The 9,174-nt window shown below is 39.7% G+C and overlaps 1 pseudogene; it reads left to right on the top strand.

The window, feature by feature from the left end:
* Positions 1 to 2,806: 2,806 nt before the first annotated feature.
* On the top strand, positions 2,807 to 8,153 carry LOC102310147 (annotated as a pseudogene).
* Positions 8,154 to 9,174: the final 1,021 nt, after the last annotated feature.

Raw genomic sequence — 9,174 nt, 5'->3', positions numbered from 1 at the left:
CTGTGAGTCATGTGTTTTGTCCTTTTTCCCCCCTTGATCCCTTAAATTCTACTTGACAAGAAAAAAAATCATCATGTGCAACCTTAGCCTTAAAAAATGAATTGACTTATTGTCAGCAGCTGCAGACAAATTTCTTTATTTTCTGGTTTGTCTTTTTTGTATATTTTTCACACTTAAATGTTTTGCGTCATTAAACGAATTATAATATTAAACAAATATAACTCAAGTAAATACACAATGCATTTTTTAAATTATGATAGCTTTTATTTTTAATAAATTATATTAAAACCTTGTTGGCCCTATATGCAAAAAGTAATCCAAGAAGCACTCTTGAAAACTGGCAATGGCGCTTTCACATTACTGTGGAGGAATTCTGAATCAATCTTCTTTGAAGAGTTTTTTTTTTTTTTAGCCATTAATTGTTTAAGGACACATCCAAAGAAAAAGTGAGGTAAGTGACATAAGTGTTGGAAAGGATAATGCTGTAGGTGACATCAGACACATGAGAGTTTGCGGAAAACAAAACAGAATTTTAGCTCAGAATTAAACAAACATTTTTTTAAGCTTCAGTTTTACGTAAGTATACCAAAAAATTGACAAATAATTGACCATGTCTGCTTAATCATCTCCTACACCCTGGAGGTCGGTGAGGAGAATTTGAGCTCTCTCCAAGATTACATGACCGATGCTTCAAAGACATAATTATGAAGAAGGGTCAATGATGAAGAGCTCTCTAACCGAGAATGAAGAAATGAATGGAGAAAATGAAAAAAATAAAATAAAAGAGACTGTCATAGATATCCAGCCCATAGTATGAGAGAAAACCTTGTGTTTTCATGTATCCGCACACAATAGGACAACTGTTAAAAACTGTATTAAGACCCATCTGAAGCTTCTTAAGGACACTGTGGAGAACATCAGCTTTGATTGAGTTCATCGTATAGGAACCAGGAAAACTGGTGGCTGGAGACCATGTCCTATTGGAGCGAAATACTGTAATTTCAAACAGGAACAGGTTAAGAGTCACAGCAGGGAGCTGAAGGAACATATTTCCATATCCAGGTGGAGGTAATCAGGCTAATGAACTTCTTTCCGCTTTTAGTGATGCTGTTGAATATGGATAGTGGGTTCAGTGGAAAACGGATCAGTCATGGAAAACATCAGTGCTGAACTGGAAATATTGTGTGCAAGTTAAATAAACTGAAACGAAAGAGTCACCTGATCCTTGTTTGGGGTCCAAATCATTCACAGACAAACAAACACAAGCCACTGTTCTATCGACATTTAAAATTAATGTTCTTATATGTGGATATCAGGCCTTTGTAGAGCAAAATCAGGTAAAAAGCTAATTCTTTGTTTTTACATTCATCAGGTCCCAATCAGCCCAAATAGCAAAGAGAAATTAAAAATGCATGCCATGAAAGAGTTAGGGTCTTAGTCGGTTAACCAGCTTAAAAAACTACCACTGATGTAGATTGCCTAATACTAAGAGAAAGATCATTCCAAAGCTTTGAGGCCACAATAGAGAATGTTTGGTCTCTTCTAAGATTCATGATTTAGGAACTGAGAGCAACAGCTGCTCAGCTGACCGGAGTGAACCAGGAGGGACATAGTGCTTCAGGAGATCGGACAAATATACAGGCTCCAGACCAATTAAGGATTTAAAAACTAGTAAAATGATGTTAAAATAGATTCAAAATTAAATTGGAAGCCAGTCTAAGGAGGCCAGAACCAGAATAATATGCTCAAATTTTCTTTCACCAGTTAAAAACCATGCCGCAGCATTCTGCTCCAGTTCAGGCATGACAGAGTGCCCTGGCCAGCCCATATTAAAAGGGAGTTGCAGTGTGAGGTTATAAAAGCATGGATGAGAGTTTCCAAGTCATGCCTGGAATGATAAGGCTTAACCTTTGACAGATATCTGAATCTGTCCACAGGACAACTGTTAGTCGTGTACTGTACAAATCTGGCATATATGGAAAAATGGCAAGAGAAAAGCCATTGTTCACAGAAAGACATGAAGGGTCCTGTTTGCAGTTTGCCAAGATACATGTAGGGGACACAGCAAACACGTGGAAGATCTATATAAATAAAATTGAATTGAAATTGAATTGAAATGAATGTGGAAGAAGAAGGTGCTCTGGTCAGACGAGACCAAAGTTGAACTTTGGGCCTAAATGCACATCATCCCCACTGTGAAACATGGTGTTGGCAGCATGATGCTTTGGGGATGCTTTTCTTCAACAGGGACAGGAAGCTGGTCAGAGGTAATAGGGAGATGGATGGAAATAAATACAAGAAAACCTGTTGGATGAAGAATATTTTAATGAAAATTAACCTCATTACATAGTACTAAAAGGAACATTTAAGTTAGACAGAAATGGTGATATGATTTATACAAATCAAATACATAAAAATCATGTGGCAATTTCTAAGCCTAGAAGTTCTGACAGTCCCTCAGACAGAGAATGATCTGGGTTCTGCACGTGAGTCCAGTATATTAAATAAATGATGACTTTGAATTGTGTCTGGCACAATGATCAAGATCAGATGTTAGATTAAGGAAAGTAAACAGCAGTACATTGTGTCTGTGCGAGCAGGCATTTAACTAGTGTCACAAAATATACCAGCTACTTGCTGGTTTCCATTGAGAGCATTAAATTGGTTTTATTTTTTCTATTTGTTCCCAACTTAGATTAACTATGAATTGTACTGCATAATAGGTTTTGGTTTTTTTTTAAAAATTTAGATTAGACATTAGAATTGTTTGAAGTTACTTTTTTATTTGTTTGTTTTCCAGGCTCAGTGAATGTTTCCTCTCAGAGAGAAGCTGTGAACCTTTATCCTCAGTTCTCAGGTCCCAGTCATCTAATCTGAGCATGCTGGATGCAAGCATCAACAACCTGCAGGATTCAGGGGTGAAGCTTCTGTCTGTTGGACTGCAGAGTCCACATTGTACACTGGAAACTCTGAGGTCAGATTAAAGGATAGTTGTTTTTCATCAAATTATAATAAAAGAATTGGGACTCAGCTAATAAAGGTCAAATTAATCGATTTGGTTTTGTAATTCAATAATTTGTCAAATTGCCAAATTTCTAATGTGTAAAATTAGATGATCGCAATTCTAGCTGCCTCTGAAACGACGAGTATGGCTAAATGTGCTAAATTTTTCACTGAACTATTGGTACATTTTGCATGCAGTGTCTTTGTTTTCTTTATTTTTCAAGACTGGGTGGCTGTTTCCTCTCAGAGAGAAGCTGTGAATATCTGTCCTCAGTTCTTAGCTCTCCGTTCTCTAGCATGAGAGTGCTGGACCTGAATAACAACAACCTCCAGGATTCAGGAGTGAAGCTTCTGTCAGCTGCAGCTTCTCACTCCAACCGGTTACAGCAGATTGCCGCCCCTCCCTGAGCCTGGTTCTGTCGCAGGTTTCTTCCTGTTTTTAGGGAGTTTTTACTTCCCACTGCCGCTAAAGTGCTTGCTCATATGGTGTCATATGATTGTTGGGTTTTTCTCTGTATCTATTATTGTACGATCTACTGTACAATATAACGTGCGTTGAGGCAACTGCTGTTGTGATTTGGTGCTATATAAATAAAATTTAATTGAATTGAATTGCATTGCCAAATCCAAGTTGTACTTGCTACAGTACATACTCTGAGGTCAGATCGAAGAATGTTTCATTTTTCATCAAATTATATAAGTTGCAGTTTTATAAAAAGCACAGCAAATAATGGTCACCATCAGCCATCCATTGGTGTAGTTTAGTATTTTTCACGTGTTCTAAATTATACTAAATTAACACATTTTTGTGTTTAAAATAAAGCAGTAATAATTCAAGCCTGTCCTGAAATAATATTAACTGTTAACTAATCTAGTAAGTCGTCATTGCACCATCAAGACACTTTAATTTCAGTGTTTTTGTTTATGCATTCATTTTTCAGATTGAGTGCCTGTAACCTCTCAGAGACAAGCTGTGAAGCTCTGTCCTCAGTCCTCAGCTCCCAGTCGTCTAGTTTGAGAGAGTTGGATGCAAACAACAACAACCTGCAGGATTCAGGAGTGAAGCTTCTTTCTGTTGGACTACAGAGTCCACATTGTACACTGGAAACTTTGAGGTCAAATCAAGGACTGTTTATTTTTAATTAATGAAATTATTTACAGTTAAAAAAAAAACATAGCTACTAATGATCAGTTTCGTCCTTTGTATTTTAGTATTTGTCTTTATTTATTAATCACATTAAATTGCCACAGTTCTGATGTGTTTGAAATAAGGGAATAACAATTCCAGCTAGATATGAAACCTTATTATTATTATAAAATTCCCAACTGCTTGGTACTCTTTAAACCCATTTTTTGGTCTTTTGCTCTTTATTTCTAGACTGATTGGCTGTAACCTCACAAAGAAAAGCTGTGAAAGTCTGTCTTCAATTCTTAGCTCCCAGCCCTGCAGTCTAAGAGTGCTGAATCTGAGTGATAACAACCTGCATGACTCAGGGGTGGAGATTCTGTCTGCTGGTGTGAGAAGTCCATACTGTAAACTAGAAACTCTCAGGTCAGGATTAAATCGCTTCCACTCAGTATAATATAGAATGTATATTGCTGAATAAATTACTAATGCTTATAGAATTGTCAGATGTTTTCTTTTCCCTTAGTTGGATTATTAGACACTGAACTGTCTGTAAAGCTTTACCAAGCCAAACAAAAACAGCAGTGTGCTCCAGCAGATGTGACATTTTTTTGTTGCAAGCTGCCACGTGACAGGACATTGTATGAGCATTATGGTTCCTTTAGTTTTTGTTTTCATCTTTCACATCCTTCCCTCCTATGAAGTGTTCAAAGATGGATTGTTTTGTGTGTCTGCAGTCTGTCAGGTTGCCTGATCACAGAAGAAGGCTGTACTTCTCTGGCCACAGCTCTGAGCTCCAACCCCTCCTATCTGAGAGAGCTGGACCTGAGCTACAATCATCCAGGTCACTCGGGAATGAAGCTGTTGTCGGCTGGACGGAAGGATCCACGCTGGAGACTGGACATTCTCAGGTATGGAGAGAATGTCTGATAGAGGCGGAAGCGCTGGAAGCATTTCCTGTGTACTTCACTCTTTTTTGTTTTCAAATGGATGTGACATGAATAATAACACTGAAGAAAAATTTTCAGGAACAGAAACACTAATCTATCTGAATGATTAAGATATTAATGTAGGGGAGTTTCCAAGGAGACGTTTTTCACCAGCAATAATTGTCTTTTGCTCTTCACATATTCACAATTTGCATAGATATCTGCATGTTTACCAGTTCAGTCATTTTTAAGAAAAATCCTCTTCTGTTCGACCTGATTCAAATTAGATTAATCTCTCTTCAGAAGCATGCCTCTGACGAGGTCAGCCTAGCTTTGTAAAAAGACTGGAAGCAGGGGGAGTTGCTTACCTAGCTTGACCAAAAGTTTAAAAATTAATCATTTGTAAAATGTTAATAAATCTAACTCTAGTAGAACCTAACAAGAACAGCATAACAGCATGATAAGTGTTATTGTAAATTTAATTAAGATAAAGAGTGATGGTGAAGATGGACTACATACACAGGAGCCTGATTGTGAATTGCTCTGAATTAAATGCTGAGGATTTCGGTGAGTAAGTGATGAAAAGAAGCCTTAAGTGGCCAAAAGGCAAAACTCCAAAATCAGGAAACACAAAGTGGGAACAATTCAATTCAATTCAATTCAATTCAATTTTATTTATATAGCGCCAAATCACAACAACAGTCGCCTCAAGGTGCTTTATATTGTAAGGTAGACCCTACATTAATACAAAATACAAAAACGTTGGGTTTAAATCATATGACCCCTATGAGCAAGCATAGTTGGGGTGAGAGAAAACAGGATAAACACATGCTGTGGAAGAGAGACAGAGATTAATAACAAGTGTGATTCAGCTAAAACAAAGGCTCTCCATCGGAACTTATTGTTTCGGAGGAAAACACGAACACAGTGTACAGTCGAGTCTTAATAGCTTACTTACAACTCAGGCACTCTTTTTGGCTGCAGTGGTTATTATTATTTTTACATGCTTCATACATGCTATGCCTGTAACACTCTGCCTATTGCCTTAATAATAATTTTGAATAATAATTTTTAAAATTATTTCTTCACATCCTTATGTGGGCCACAATTAGAGGTGACATGGGCCGCGAGATTGAGACACACATTAGAGCCTCTTAATGTGTGTTTTGTTTGGGTTTCCACCAGCGTGGAATTACCAAAAATAGAGAGGGCATAGCCTACCATAAGAAACAGGAAAAGACCACAGTGTGATCCATTTATTTCAACAAAGTAATGAATGCCAGCTTTTTAAATGGTAACTGTAACGGAATATAGTTACTCATATTTTGTATTTTAAATACGTAACGCAAGTACATGTATTCCGTTACTCCCCAACACTGTTCTTAACTAATATACATCCTACAAAATGTGATGAAATTAAGATACATTTACAGGTCCAGAATCAGCCCAAATAATCATGTAAGGATTGAAGTGTGTTTGTGACAATCTTGAACTGCTCCTTCATCGGTGTCTAACAGTATGTGTATGAGAGCCGTGTAATGTCCATGTGTTCATGCTGAAAGAGACTGTGCTGGTCTGACCCCCCTCCTCCTTTCAGGGTGGAGCCTGCTGGAGTCCGATGGTTGAGACCAGGTCTGAGGAAGTGTAAGTGTGTTTTTATGTGATTCATGAAAACAAAGCAGCACACGTTCAGCCATCTTCAAACTGTCACATCACTCATTCACATCTCCGATGTCAGGAGTCATCATCAAAGTGTCAATCAATGAACAGATGATGGATCAATAACTGCAGCTGGATTGTGTTTGTTCTCTCCATCAGATTCCTGTCAACTCACAATCAACACAAACACAGTACACAGAAACCTCAAACTGTCTGACAACAACAGGAAGGTGACACATGCTGAGGAGGTTCAGTCATATCCTGATCATCAGGACAGATTTGATGTTTATGAACAGCTGCTGTGTAGAGATGGTCTGACTGGTCGCTGTTACTGGGAGGTCGAGTGGAGAGGAGACGTTGAGATATCAGTGAGTTCCAGAAAAATCAGAAGGAAAGGAGACAGAGAGACTGTTTGTTTGGATGGAATGATCAGTCCTGGAGTCTCATCTGCTCTGATGATCGTCCTCGTTCTGTCAGGCAAAATAAGACAGAAAGATCCATCTCCTCCTGCTCCTACTCTGTCTCTAACAGAGTAGCAGTGTATGTGGACTGTCCTGCTGGCACTCTGGCCTTCTACAGAGTCTCCTCTGACACTCTGATCCACCTCCACACCTTCAACACCACATTCACTGAAACTCTCTATCCTGGGTTTTGGTTCAGGTCTCCTGGTTCGTCAGTGTGTCTGTGCTGAGTTGAGTGTAAAGAAAGCCCCCCTGTTGGAGAAACACTCTGACTGTTGAGTAGAAAAGAGCGTGTGCAAACAGCGTGTAACTATTGCAGTGTTTAAAATGTGTTAGATGGAGGAGTTGTACAGGGAGATGGCCGCGGGCAGGAATGCTTTTCTCACTGAACTTGCTCCTGCGAGTAGCCAGCATGTCATGCAGTGGGTGGGAGGTATTATCCAACATTGTCTCTATCTTGGACAACATCCGCCTCTCAGACACCACCCTAAGGGAGTCCAGTGCGATCCCCACAACATTACTGGCCTCAACCTGGTGTCCCAGCATGCAACAGCATAGAGGATACCACTGGCCACAACAGAGATACAACAAGATAAGTGTTTGAGCAGTTATGATATCAGGGACAATCTAGACATGTGTGACAATACTGAACATGTTCCATGACACACCTTAGATGTCATGTGATCCATTCTCACTCTGCACTTTCATTCATGACTTCAACATGTTGAAATGAGCTTTGAAGAAACATTGAGTGAAGTAAAGTTTCCACCACAGGATTTATGTGAGCACCAGATGAACTTTACAAAGATTCAGTGGATTTATCTTCTGTTTTAGATGAACTTTTAGCACTTAGAGCCATCTTAAGTCAATTTTTTCAACTTCTCACTCACTAACATCTCATATGATTTCAGATCCCTGCTGTCCCCCACCTGCCCTGTAGGTGGCCTCAATGTTTTCCCACTGTAAAAAAACAAACAAACAAAAAACAAAGAAAAAACAACAACAACAAACAGAATGAAATGACCTGAAATCACTTCAATCTGTTGTTTAATGAAAACAGTTCAAAGTCAGCAGATCAAATGTTCAAATCGGAAATTTCTCTGATTGTCAAAAAGTTATTTTTTGATTTCTGATGCCAGCAACATGTTTCAGGCAGCACGGTGGCACGGTGGTTAGCACTGTTGCCGCACAACAAGAAGGTCCTGCGTGCAATACCACCATCAGGCCGGGGTCTTTCTGCGTGGAGTTAGCATGTTCTCCCCGTGTTTGTGTGGGTTCCCTCTGGGTACTCCGGCTTCCTCCCACGATCCAAAGACATGCAATTTGTGGGGATAGGTTAATTGATTAATCCATATTACCCATAGGCGTCAATACGGAAGTGAATGTGAGAGCAAATGGTTGTCTGTCCCCGAGTGTTGGCCCTGCGACAGACTGGTGACCTGTCCAGCGTGTACCCCGCCTCTCACCCTATGACAGCTGGGATAGGCTCCAGCACCCCCCATGACCCTGAAAAGGATAAGCAGAAACGAATGGATGGATGGATGGATGGACAACATGTTTCAAATATTGGACTTAGGGCTAACAAAAGTCTGCATCCTCATTGGCCAATGTAACCCAGACACTACCAGATGCATGTTTGGATATTAACCCACATAGCAGACAGGTCTGGCCTGGATCTGGTGTCAAGTCAGCACTGCTGGCTGACGTCTGGCATTGTAACTGGTATTTCATCCAGATATGGGCCAGACCTGGTGTAAATGGCACTGTTTATGTGATGGCATGCCACATCTGGCCCGGTTATGGTTTGGTTTATGTGGCCCAGGCCCATAGAAAACAGGTCTGGTCAGGATCCGGCATCAAACTGGCATTTCTGACTGACTGGGGTCATGGCAGGGTGTATGTCAACCAGATGTGGGCCAGGTCTGCCAATGATGGCACTATTTATGTTCCTATTTTCCTATTTTAGTTAGAAGACCCAAATGCAATGTTGCAATAC

This window comes from Haplochromis burtoni, unplaced genomic scaffold (assembly GCF_018398535.1).
Source record: "Haplochromis burtoni strain Fernald_Lab_line unplaced genomic scaffold, NCSU_Asbu1 Contig_1301, whole genome shotgun sequence".
In the NCBI taxonomy this organism is placed as follows: domain Eukaryota; kingdom Metazoa; phylum Chordata; class Actinopteri; order Cichliformes; family Cichlidae; genus Haplochromis; species Haplochromis burtoni.
The sequence above is the reverse complement of the archived record's forward strand: the minus strand, read 5'-3'. Positions and strand labels throughout refer to the sequence as shown.